At 39.1% G+C, this 14118-nt stretch overlaps 1 protein-coding gene across 1 annotated transcript in view; it reads left to right on the forward strand.

Moving 5' to 3' along the window:
• The window catches only part of uts2r1 (urotensin 2 receptor 1), a 73493-nt gene that overhangs the window by 27104 nt on the left and 32271 nt on the right, over window positions 1-14118 (forward strand). The gene's annotated exons all lie outside the window — the stretch shown is intronic.

Raw genomic sequence — 14118 nt, forward strand, 5'->3', positions numbered from 1 at the left:
AGCATTACATTTGAATTCAACAGTTCAATCTTTCAAATAACGAACAGATGTTTCTGAAATCATGATACATTTGTGAATGTATTTTAACAATCTAAATATGCATATGTACAGACAGATACATTTAATAATCATGAAAATTATGTTTTATTACATTACAGTGATTTAACGTTAATTTACATTTGAAATGTGAAGTCACAGTCTATTTACGTAACTTTAATGACAAAACTGTAAAATGCACAGTAAAATACTTTTATATTAGGATTTTTTCCTACAGTGCAGCCATACCCGCGACCTTGTGGTTGTTAGTTCACATTCATTGGCCGCTGCTTAGCGTCATGTTATTATGTGTCCCAACATCCAATGGCACGTCACATTGTTTTCATGGCCACACCCTCACCCAGGTGCAGAGGCCTATTTCTGTTCAGGAATGTTGTGAATACTTTGAGATTCATATTAATTGCAATTCCTAGCTCTATATTTATTTTTTAAAATATATAATTAGCACAGCGTGGCCATGCAATGTTTTATATGGGTTTTTTTAGTTTTTATTCCTATTAATTATATTTTCACTTGTTACCTCTGAATTATTGAATCAGACCTAGATGACATGAAATTTTCAGCACAATTATAATTCAAATACTCCTTTAATTATTGATTATTCTCATTCATTTTCGATCATTTTATATATTTTTCCATAGTATTACATTTGAATTTAACAGATCATTCTCTCACATAACAGACAAATATTTGTGAAAATACAGTTATGTATTTTTACAAATAAATATGCATATATACTTTATTTGTACAAATATGCATATGTACAAATAAAGTAAATTGTGTTTTACTATATGTACAGTGATGTTATGTTATTTTACCTTTGACATGTAAAATCACAGTCTACTTATGTACATTTCATGATATTCTAGAAAGACAGTACAAAACTGTAAAATATACAGTAAGATACTTTGACATTACTATTTTTTGGAACAGTGTACAGCTGAATTAAAGAGAAACGTAAGAAAATGGCAAGGAAAGAACCAACTGCACAAACAAAGTTAAGAGCTGTTAAAAACACACAGTTGGTGTACAACAGTAGAGCAGTCATCAGCAAGACACACAAAAGGCTACTCGTCAGTGCCCAAACCAACATACCTATATTTCTAATTTTAAAAGAGTTCATTTCTTACATGTCTTTAAATAAATGTCTATTTTAATCTGCATAAAATGAAAACACAAGCTCCCACTGATGTGGCTTTCCAAATGAACATTTTAAGTCCTTTAATCTTTGTAAATGCTGTGCCGGAACTAACAAAGGCCAGTTTGCAGATTTGTTAAATCAAAGTCAACTTAAAACAGTCAAACTTGTTAAACTGATTTGATAAAATAAATACCTAAGTAACAGCTCTAGAAACTAGTTTGCGACCACCAGGCAACCACTTGTTTCAAAGGAAAAATGTACATTCTGTTTGCAAGTGGTTGTTGGCAGTCGCTGGTGCGAAACTGATCACAAACGGGTGTACTAACACGGAAAACTTATTTGCGATTTGCTTGGTGATTAGCATGTTGACATAGTCATCACATGGAAGACACTGACTTGTCTGCAAACACATTTAAACTGCTTGAATTGGTCGTGAAACTATAAAAAGTGTGACATAAACTGGAAATTTAAATCCAACATTTTTTAAAAGCACAAATTTTACTTCGAAGGTTTGCGTTACAGTTTCTCACAGAGTTTCTCTACAGCTCTAAGTCAGCGGACCCCAACCTTTTTGGACCGGTTTATGTCCGACAATATTTTCACAGACAGGCCTTTAACGTGTCGCAGATAAATACAACAAATTAAAACCACCAGTACCAAAAATGCTGTTCTAAGCAACTGAATTCACCCGGCAACAACCAGCAGCCTCCAGCAACCACTTGTAAACCAATGAGGAATGCACATTTTTCCCGTGGTGATTGAAGGTTGCTGACTGGTCTCAGGACCTGTGTGACCATCACCTAACTGCCCCCTTAGTGGGCTGCTTTATTTTTTAATTCTTCATAAAGTCTACATTTTTACAGTGTAGCATTCATATTTGAATAAATATAAAGGCCAGTTGCTTGGTCTCTTTTCTCCTTTTTAATCGTTTAGCCCACACCCACTGTTCTTTTTGACCCATCCCATCATGCAGCGCTCCAAAATAGCTGGCTCTCCTGTAATCCCCCAGATTAATGACTAGTTTGCACCCCAGAGACACATTGAGCATTGCCCTTGCTTTGTCACCTTAATTGAACAAATAAGGGGATCAAGTGATCCATCAAATTAAAACATCGGTATGCTGCCGCTGAGAGTGAAACAGAAACACTGTTTAATGTGGAATTTACAAATGCTCTTTCAGGGCTTAACAAGATTCTGCTGCTTTTTATTAAAGGCCTCCAGTGTATATGTGCAGTGGCAATTCATATTCTCAACTATAGGTTTTACTGTTAGTTGTCTTATTTGCTATAACTTTGGGAAATAAAATGTGAAAATGAACTGTTAAATATAACATGCTTTTTCCATGTAGATTTTTATCCTGATTTGACTGTTGGGAAACTCTCACTGGAAAAGCCAAGCTATCTTTACCATCACTCTTAACAAATCAATAACGGGTCTGTCATTTATAAATACATTATATTGCCTGTGATCAGAGTACATACTCCTCTCTCTAATTCTGTGAATGGTTAACTGAAAATGTATTTGTGTGTGTGTGAAAACTAAGCTTGTTCAATTTCACAGAGAACCTAAAAAGAAGGATAATCAATGATTAGCCCAGTTTCATAAATTATTAATTCTCTTGAAGCAACTATAGAGTCTGTTCAGCATATGACAGTTTATGCGGTTACCCTTGGTAGGGATAATTTATAGCAGAATCCCTGTGAATCTATGTAAAATGCATGTGTTTTGTTTGTTTTTGATGCCTAACTTGATGTCTGGTATTCTGGAAGAGTCATGAACAGATGCCTGTACCTGTTCTTTCTGTCCAGTCATTTTATGAGCAGACTTCCAGTTAAGATAATCCATAAATTCTATCCAATCAAAATCCCATCTCATAATGAAAGCCATTGCAAATCTACTCTGTGTTTGACACATTTCAAAGGATTTCTAATATATATTTAAACTTAGTTTTTATCAGAGTTCAAAATAAGTGTATGATGTTTACCAGGTCACCAAAAAATATACAGCCCTTACAGTCCATATCCAAACCGTTCACTGTCATAAATTGAAACGGTTGATATTTATCAAATTTGGGACTCTGGCTGGATGGAAAAGACAAAGGCTACACTTTGGAAACCTCAAGGTTAGACTCTGCAATGCTCAGAGTATATACTCTTAGAGCTCTGGCAGCAGACCTCAGTTAGTATGTTTAATGTTAAAAAATGATGGGAATACAATTAGAAAAAACACTGATTAAGTATGGTTTGTTTGGAAGAGATTCCAGTAGAACATTTCAAATCTCCAAAAGAAACATGGCAGCACAGCTTCAATTTTCAAAGTGGTGTCTGAGCAAACCACAAGTCTCCCGAAACAATGTCCTTTTCACAAAAGTAGAGATGCATGGCTATAAAGCACTATGCCATATTTGGCAAAAACCAAACAGATCATATCAGCACAAACACTTAATGCCAAGTTTCAACCATTGTGGTGCAAGGGTGATGATTTCAGCTTCACAGCCAATACAGCAGGAAACCTTGCAGTCATTCAGTCGACCATGAACTCCTCTCTTTACCACAGTATTTAAATGTGAGGCCATCTGTCTTACAGTTGATATGTGGCCAAAACTGGATGGATGCAATAGGACCCCTGTCACAACAGCAAATCTACAACAGAATGACTGAAAAATGAATCCAGGCGTTAGGGTGTCCAGACTTCAACCTGATTGAACTTATAGGGTGAAGCCTTAGGAGAACATAACAATTCCCTGCAAACCTCAATGAATTTAAGCTTTAAGCTGTACTATAAAGATCAGTGGGTCAAAACAACAATTTGAGAGACATTAATGCCATTCACATCAACAAGTTACTACAGTAAATATCAGAGTGTCACAGGACTAAAAAGAGTCTTGTGAGAACTTTTTTCACATGACCACAGGTTCAATTCCAAGTGTAACTCTGAATATCCATCAGTTAACTTTTAAATTTCTTTTTAAACCTATTTGGCTTTATGAAAAGTTGATGGATCATCAAAGTTTATTGAGTTAAGATGTTTCCGTGTATGACCATAAACATTACAGCTCTGGAAAAGCTCTGAATATTCTCCTCCTTTCCGATAATTCAGTCTTGGTTAAAGGGGTAGAGTGATTCACCGTCTAACAATGCCGGCCTTTCAACAATACCTTGAAAAAATACAAACAAGTTTAAACTTCTGTTGAGGTGAATGTGAGCCCATAAAGACTGATAACAGCAGGAGGTGGCGTTAATAACCACCATATATGGTGGTTATGTGAGGAAAACAAGTTTAAGGTGGTCCCAGTGGTTTTGAAGGGCAGCCAAGTGTAGGATATTTCAGAAGTTTGCTCTCGTGTTTTGTAGTTTATAACAAATCCAGAGTACATACCCTTGCATGCACCTTTAAACCTCATAAAATGCTCTCACCCACAAACTAGCTGGCAAATTGGGGAGGGAAAGACAAATGGGGAAAAAACAATGGTAGAAAAGAGTCAGTAATCAAGACATTCAATGTAATGGAAGGGAGTGTAACAAGTAATCAGAGACAGAAACCAATGGAAGCCAAGAACGAATACCCACAGGGTTACTTTCAAACCATTAATAATTTTAAATATTCTACTCGAGATTGAATGTTTGTTACTGCTGGTTCTCACAGACTAATTTTGCTGTGAGACATATTTGTTCTGAAACGGCCACAGTTGCAATTAGTGTGCTATGTCTCCATAGATATATGGAGAACTTTCCAAGACCCCCCCCCCCCCCCCCCCCCCACACACACACACACACACACACACACACACACACACAAGAAATCCCTAAAGCACTCGTTCCAGTCTTGACCCTCACAGTGATTACCCAGTTTGAAAATAAAGGAACTCAAGAATTATCGATTTAGATCAATACACTGGACCTTAAGCCACTGGTTGCATTGTTTTTATTAAAATCCATCAAAGAAATTGCCACGAAACAAGACTGGCACTTTTATATTTGTCATGTGTCCACGTTTATTTTCTAAGGAAACAATCTTGAGAACACGATGAATTGAACAGTTTAGAGTCTGACTAACATCAGTAAAGTGAGGTCTCCTTTTCACAAACAGCACAAATACCAATCCCAGCAAAGGACACGCAAAGAAAGCTACATCTGAGTTTTCTCTTTTTACCACTTGCCCTTTTCCTTTCAACAGAAACACAAGCTTTTATAAGTTTATTTTTTCATTCAAAAACTATAGTATCATTGATGTGAGCAGAAGGGCTACTCAAAACAATTTGGAACAGATGTCTAACTTACACATGATTTAAAAAATATTGTATTCTTTGCTGATATTATATAAGATTTTAACTTTTAATATGAAGTAATTTAAAAGATATTTCTGAATTGTTGTTTTATTTATGTATTCTCTTATGTATGGTATTTTTGTCCTCTATAGGAACTGAAAGAGTTTAAGTTTTTATGGTATCCAATCTAAACACTTCATGGACATGATTCTGTGAAGTCTTTAACTATTGAGGACTGCCCCAAACTAAAGTTACTCAAGTACACAATAGACCTCAATTGGTCTGCGGGGGCAGCAGCCTAAGCAGTGAAGCCCAGACCTCCCTCCCCCAGCCACCTCCTCCAGCTTATCCGGGGGAACACCAAGGCGTTCCCAGGCCAGCCGAGAGATATAATCTCTCCAGCGTGTCCTGGGTCTGCCCCGGGGCCTCCTCCCGGTGGGACATGCTTGGAACACCTCACCCAGGGGGCATCCTTGTCAGATGCCCGAACCACCTCAGCTGGCTCCTTCCAATGTGGAGGAGCAGCGGCTCTACTCTGAGCCCCTCCCTGAACATGGCTGAACTTCTCACCCTATCTCTAAGGGAGAGGCCAGCCACCTTTTGGAGGAAGCTCATTTCTGCCGCTTGTATCCGCGATCTCGTTCTTTTGGTCACTACCCACAGCTCATGGCCATATGTGAGGGTAGGGACGTAGATTGACCGGTAAATTGAGAGCTTCGCTTTTACTCTCAGCTCCCTCTTCACCACAACAGACCGGTACAGCGTCCGCATCACTGCAGCCACAGGCCCAATCCGTCTGTCGATCTCCGGCTCCCTTCTCCCATCACTCACGAACAAGACCCCGAGATTCTTGAAGTCTCCGGGTCAGGAGAGTAAATATTTGGAATAATTCTTGATATTTTCAAATTATTTGCTCTTAGCAAGAAAAACATAGAATCCCATCACCCACTGACACCCACTCGCATTTGACATCAGGAAATCACATGCTAGGGTGGGCTAGGTTTCACAGCGGGTTCACGCGAAACCTTGGCTGATTGTGACCTACACCCGTTTTCACACCTTGGCTCATGTGATTAGGTAGAGGATCATTAGGGGGTTTCTTGACGCCCTTGGGGGGCACTCCCCTAGGACCTAAATTTGGGACTCTCCACCTTTTGGCCTTAGAACCGAAGAAGCTTCTCAGATGAAAGGTGAAACATCTTCAAGCAACTTAAAGAAGTCCAGATGCTTTTCTTTCCAAGCTCCTTAGTCTTAGACAATGGTTATCTTGGACTTCACAGACTGACAGTAGGGAGGGTACTATTGCCTTTTCTGTTTCACAGGTTTTGGACTCATTATAATAGATTACTGGTACATTTGATGACCGCACTGGATTCTTGCTAATTTGGCCTAAACTCCAAAGCATCTGTTATTTGGTCCAAGCAAGGATATCGTTCACTGTAGGAAACTAAAGGCACTTTTAAGCCACCTGCTATCTGCTCTGAAGTTTGAGCTTGGTGAAAAGACCATTCATCTCTCAGCATGCAGCTTATTTCTCTTCCATTAACTTTTAGTTCACCGGGTCCTCTGCATGTTCTGATCAAAGTTTATTTTTCAAGTGATCCACAACCAAAAGTAAACTTCATAAAAGTGTGCAAAAAATAAACAAATAAAACTTAAACGTCCTGCTGTGGATGAAGGCAGAACCCTGATGGGTGAAGATCGTTAACTTTGTTTACGAACTCTTCAATCAGAGATTTTAAGTTGGCACAAATGTGGTTTCTGGTACTTTATAGCTGACAAGGGGGGAGTGACATTCAGAACTGTGAGATGCGGGAAGTACATCCTGCACACTTTCATACAGTACTTTGAGATATCTGAGTCCTTCAAAGTCCTTGGAAGATTAAAAGTCTCCTTTGGACCTGATTACAGAAATAGCTCTCTGACACTGTAGATTACTGTAAATCAAACTTGGTGCATGTGACAACTTTTTCATTACCCTTTCTGAAATCTGTTCACACACAGCATGTTGCATCCCAATTATGGACTTGCAGATGCTATATTACAGCAAAGCATTCTTGATGTCAACTTAGGTGAGATGAAATCTCATAAAGAGTCTGCCCATCTTCATTTCGCCGCACTAAACAGATTACCCATGTGAGTCAGGGTGTGATGGAAGCATATGCAAGAGCTGGACTGAGCCTATTGAAAGATGAAGAGGGCCTGCAGAGGAGAGAAGTGGAGGGGAAGGAGGCTGACGTTAGGGCAGTGAAGGCTGGTGGCAGACAGATGCTGTGCTTATCACAGCTAGATCACACAGTGCGAAGGTTGGGCGGACATTGCGGTCTGCTTAATGTGAAATTTTTCCAGCCCCCCCAGAGATTCCTTCAGTACAAAGCTAAAACATGCAAACATACAGAAACACTACAGATCTTTTGCCCACACACTCTTAGACACAAAGAGATGTAAAGTAACGTCACACTACCTCGCTTTTTTGGTGAAAATTAAAACCATGACCAAATAAATAGCAAAGCCTGAAGTTAAAATGCTAACTAAAGCTCAAAGAAGTGAACATAGTTTTGGTTTTTAATGAAGGTTATTGAGCTTGATCCTGTAATAGCTCGAGGAATTATGTTCTGTAGTTTTGCAACATAGCTGTTAAAAGTTTGGTTTTGATTTTGTCTCTGAGAATAACAAGACTTCACTTGAGGATAAAATTCTAACTAATACTATCAGGATAGTATTAGTATCAGAAGATTTTATTAGGGATATAGCTTTTTGCCTAGCAGTGGGAAATCATAGTAGAGAATAATGCCCTGAATGATTAATGATTTGCTATGATTGGCCATAATTCACATAGCGATGTTTTGTGACAGCATATAATCATGAACACTACATGCCAACTGTTAAACACGGTGTTGGAGGAGTGATGATTTCAGCTTGTTTAGCCGCAACTAGACCTGGGCACCTCGTAGTCATTCAGTCAACTATGAACTCCTCAGTATACTTACTGTAATATATAACTATACTAGTACAATAAAGTCAAACGAGCTCGACAGCTAAAGCTTGGTTAAAATTGGGTTGTGCTGCCAAAGGTGGTTCTACAAGGATGAGGACTGCATAGTCTCGTAGATCAGTGTTTCCCAAACTTCTGGAGCCACGGCACATATTTCACATCAGAAAAATCACATGGCACACAACCAGACAAAAATGTAATAAAAAGCACACCTATGTGCAGTGGCACAGTGGTTGGGAAACACTGTCGCAGATAATCCCTTTATCCATTCCTGTGAGGTCTTTCAGATAAAAACACTGATTCAAGCTAATCACACTGGAAAGTGAAGACAGTAATTAGTGTCCACAACACTGTTCATTGTCCTTCTAAAAGCCAGAGACATAATTTATTGGTTAAAATATCCACTTTTTTCTTAACTTTTTCACCAGTTTGATCACATCATAATTGGCCTTCACTCTCTCATATATCAAAGTGTTGACATACTTAGATAATAAGATAATCTTGTTATCTTATTATTCATTAAAATGAATGTTTTTGTGGCTTGTAAGGTTTTGGTAAATGTTATCTGCTTAGACAACAATTTAAAGTGCTTGTCAGTAACTTGTAAGTTAACCAGCCAACAATAATCTTTGATAGTGGAATAAACTGAAGTTGCAGTTCATACCAGGATTGAATGGCCAACATAAAGATTGACGTTACACTTACAGGAGAGAAATATCCTCTATATGAAAAAGCAACAGAGACCAAAGTTTCTGGGACAGCTTATGCACTTTGGGTAATTTAGTGAAGTAAATGCACACAATTTGATGACTGTCAGTAATTTCTCATTTCTGCTGCTTTTTTAACAATTCCTCAACATAGAACAAAAAGGAGGGACTTGAGCTGGAGTGAGTATAAGCATTAGATCATTTCAGCAACTTTCAACACGCTTGCTCATACAGAATGCAGGAAGATGGCATTAGTTTTAAAGTGCCAGAAGCTTGTGGCAGTTTTGTTTCACAACACAGATTCGATAATCTCACTTCCTGAAGAACACTTGGCTCTTTCCATACGGATTTCTTTGTTCAATGAATAAAGACGTGAGAGGCACATTTTGTACTGCGCTGCAGGAAACATCACAGTCATTCTCTTTCGTGCATTATTGAGGTCGTGTGCATTAACGTTGCTTTCTGTTGGGAAGAGCTCTGTTTTCTATGCTTTTAAATTGTTGTAACACTTATATGCATATATAGATATACAAGTTTGAATTAGATGGCATAAAGAGTGCAAAAAATTCATTTTATGATACACATTTATGTTTAATATTAGCAAGTATACAGTCTCTGAGAGCACTGGAAAATGTTATTATGGTCAGTGCTATCATGTTAATATAAAAATATGGAAATCCTTCCTTTTGTTTTGAGGAGTTGTATACTAAACTAGTTTCTTATCTGGTTTGATTCTAGAGAAAAATGGAAAGGAAACATAATAAAGTAACAAGCCATTTTCAGCTATGCTGCTACTCTGATTCATGCTTCCTGTGTTGGCGTAGTGTTTGGTCCTTTGTTCAGATACTTCCTCTGAGGACTACAATTCTTGATGTGTTGGAAGGTTTTTGGCAAAGAGCACAACGTGACAGCACGACTAGAATGATGTCACCGGGAAGCATATTTTATATGTGTGCCATTTCAGATAAGAGCAAGGTCATCAGTATGGAGACCTTAATTAGGGATCCACTTCTGCAACCGCAACAGAAGATGTCACGGCGACACACCACACATACCTCGACTCGCAGATGTGATTAATTGGAAATGCCATCAGTTTGTGTGGAAAAATCTCATTAACTCATACATATGCACGCAGCTCGGCGAGACGGCGTGAATCGTTTTTTATTTTATGAACCATCTAACTCGACAATAAAAGAATGCCTCTATTTTATTATAACATATATGTAAATGTGAGTTATTTACATAATGACCAGCTAAAGGAAAAACTCTGAAAACATGCGTGCAAACAAACACACAGAGTGGAGGTAATACTTTTTTTTTACTGTTTTTCTCCCTACAATCAAGATTCTGAAACACAGCAATTAATGAAAGGAGTCTGCTTATAGCAAGTTTTCAAAGTAAATGCTTGAGGGCTATTCTAAGAAGTGCCCTAACATTATACAATAATTACCACCTGCCGCAGACTAATGAAAGTGGTACGCAAGTGGATGCAATTATTTGTTGCTTTTATGGCTACACGTGTAACTTTAAGTCGATCAAAGCCGTTGTTATTCAGTGGGGGTGCGGGATACAAAGGATGAGCTGTGTGATTACTGGCCGCATGACAACAGTGAAGCTAAACCCTTAGGAATGAGGAACTTGAACCCCTTTGCCTTTCATTACCAAACAGTGGCTCTGCTCCCCCCATTGGTACCAAAGAGGAGTCAGAATCAGAATCAGATGCAAATCACAGTCATATGGAAAAGATGCAGTCCTGCACAATCTAGAAATGATGGTTTCATACTGCTTCCAAAGGAATTAAGAGTGAAAAGTGTGAGAAGAGTGAAAGTAGCAACCAGGTGCTGCTAATCAGATGCACTTCATTAACTGATCATCAGCAAGTGAGAGCACCTCTGTCACAGCAACAGTATGACAGTCAGGTGTGTGTTAGCATGATGCCCCAATCTTTTGCAGTGACGTCCCCTTGACACCCCAGATTCCACAGGCCTCGTTTAGCACGTTAAGCCTCTAAAGCTGGGCATACACTGTTTAATTTTTGGCTAATTTTGAGATGATTTTTCAGTCGTGCGACTGTTTTGGGGATCGGCCCGAGTTTCGCCTTAATCGTGAGTCGTGCATCGTGTAGCATACATGGGGTAACAAGAAGCGATTAACACCTCACGACCAGCTCCCGATCATCGTACGGTTGCAAGAAAATCAAACCTGTTTGAAATCTCCGTTAGCGAGTTACCGCGGATCGCCCCGTGCATGGAGCCGCACGTCATCAAGGCGTGGGCGTGGTTAGCTCGCTAACGTGTCAGCGCCGTGCAGGGTGATCCGTGGTAACTTGCAAACAGAGATTTGCCGCATTAATGGTGTTAACGTCATTTTAACGAGATTAACGCTGACAGCACAAGTTATAAGCTTCATGTTATGGACGCACAGTGTGAGCACTCAGGTCGCATCATAGCATTGGGCTGTATAGTGTGAGACCCTGCATCGTGACCTACGAACTTCTAACCCCTGATTTCCATTATGATTCAATCGTACAGTTTGGGCAGGAGTTCAATAATGCGACTGAAAAAAAATCCCTGTGTATGTCCAGCTTAAGTCATCAGGTGTGCTAACCCTAACCCTAACCCTACCCCACACTTTGGAAGGGAAGCACCAACCATTGCTGGCAAATGATGCTCTGGAATATCAATTTAAAACAAATCTGATCCAAAATATCTATTAAAATGTGAATCCAAACATTTTGCTTTTATATGTATCATTTTACATAGTTTAACAGTTATCGTTATTGAATCATAAAATACCTAAAAAAGCAACATGGTTTGTTTCAGAAGTTGATATGTTCAGATGCTATGATGAGGCCAAAGTGGCTATGCTTAGCCGTCATGCACAGGTAAAGCTTGGCCTAAACTGGATCGTGCGATGGGGCAATGATCTCAAGCACAACAGCAAATCTACAACAGAATGGCTGAAAAGGAAAATCAATGTTTTGCAAAGGTTCCATTCAAAGTCCAGACCTTAACCTGACTGAAATGCTGTGAGGGGACCTTAAGAGAGCTGTGAATACACGAATCTCATCAAACCTCAATGAACTGAAGCAATGTTGTAAAGGAGAGTGGGTCAAAATGTGTGAGACGGATAAAGTCAGAGAGAAAATGAGTTATTTTCACATGATATTGTGTTCTTACACTCTATCTCCCCTCAAAAGCAAATATTCTCTCAGACTGACTGACAGTCAGTGTGATTTTATCTAATACTGAGTCTGGCTAGATTTAGGCTGTCAGGAGACATAGCCTATTGTTGTTTCTTTCTTTCTTTTCTTTTTTTGGGAGGCAGTCCCAGTCAGGTTTTCCAACAGGTCTGACTCTTATCAGTATCAGATTTCCTTTTCAAAACGATCAGTGAGTACAGACACCAGCAGATGGTCTTTCACACTGCTAGACTTTCTAAAAGCCAAACAGTCATTTTGGACTTATTCCTTCATCAACCAAAACAGGAGGATAAAACAGTGATTTGGTGTAAAGCTGTTGAAAGTACAGCATAATGGAAAATGCTTAAATGCCATTCAGGAAGCTTTGATCCATTGAGAAGCAGTTTGAGATTGCAGGCGCCACTACTGCTGACACAAAAACAACAATTAAAAATAAAAATCCAGTCTGTCATTCACAATGACATGCATCTGACAAGCATCTAAAAAGCTGAATTGTCCATATGTCACAAAAGCACATGGATAGTGTGCAGTTTGTGTTGTAGTGGTGTAGGAGCTTAATGGAAGCACTTCATTCAAGCAGAAATTCATTTCACTGAACAATGCACGCCTACGCTGTTTAAAGATGCCTCCTGGCTCACGAAGGGCTCTTCATGAAGTGAGCGCTTTTAAAATTGCTCTACAGCATTAAGGCAATTGAAATGAATAGCTGTTAAATTCACAAAGTGAGATACTAAATTGGGATCAAATGATAGCAGGTAAAGTATAACTTAAAATAAAACCTGCCACAGTATTGTGCTATTGTTAAAATACCATGAATGAACGGAACTTCTCCAGTCAGTTTTGCTAGCGCCACAGCACGACTCTATAATAGATCCTCCACTGCTTTGCGTTTATCAGCTGCATCCAGGCCTTCTGCTTTCAAGCAACTGGTTTTGTCACCCTGGCAGAGTCCAGACTATTAAAAGACCCAAAGGAGCCTGGGATCACAGTAAAGCAGTCGTGGGGTCAACACAATCAAACCACCTGCAGAAAAAAATAAATAAGGGACCGCTTGAAAGTCGGTTGGCTGTTTTATCAAAAAATGATTCCTGGGAATTGAGCCGGCATTGTTCAAAGTGGATCAACGGGTTTGAAGATCTCTGCTCACAAGTCTTATCCATCCTGTGAAATGTGACACTTGGAAATATAAAGATATCTGTTCTATATTCACCCACCTTGACACAAATAGCCAAGTGAGAGCTGCGAAATGAGCACACACGAGAAAGAGTGCATGGGAGAGCGAAGGGGGAGAAGGGATAAAAGACCTAACGTGGGATCTTGTGAAGGAAGAGGGAAAGAGTGGCTAATGGAAACAAAAAGGGGGAGTAAAGCCCTGTGGTTGTCTGGGTGTTCTTTACCATCGGCTAGTCCCTTTTGACCAGGTGCAATTTTTTAGACACTTTGCTCTTAAAAAGTAAAATGCAAAGTAAAGCATTTCACTGTGATATTCCTCCCAGGACTTTAAAGGGAAAGCGTAATCTGTCAGATTTGGACCAGCTCTACACTTTAAGATGTGCTCGTAGGCTGAGCAGGCATTACTTTTTAAAGATCTTATACAAAATAAAACCCTCAAAATGAATCAAATACCTTTTGTCATTCATCTCTATTTTATATTCATGATGCTGAATATGATCCAGCTCTGCCCACATGAAAACAGATTCCCAAAGACTGCAGTGCAAATCACATGTAGACTACAAAAGCAGCTTTCAA

This window comes from Rhamphochromis longiceps, linkage group LG8 (genome assembly GCF_057381845.1).
Source record: "Rhamphochromis longiceps isolate RC_006_pf linkage group LG8, R_longiceps_female_GT1.1, whole genome shotgun sequence".
NCBI classification, from domain to species: Eukaryota; Metazoa; Chordata; class Actinopteri; order Cichliformes; family Cichlidae; genus Rhamphochromis; species Rhamphochromis longiceps.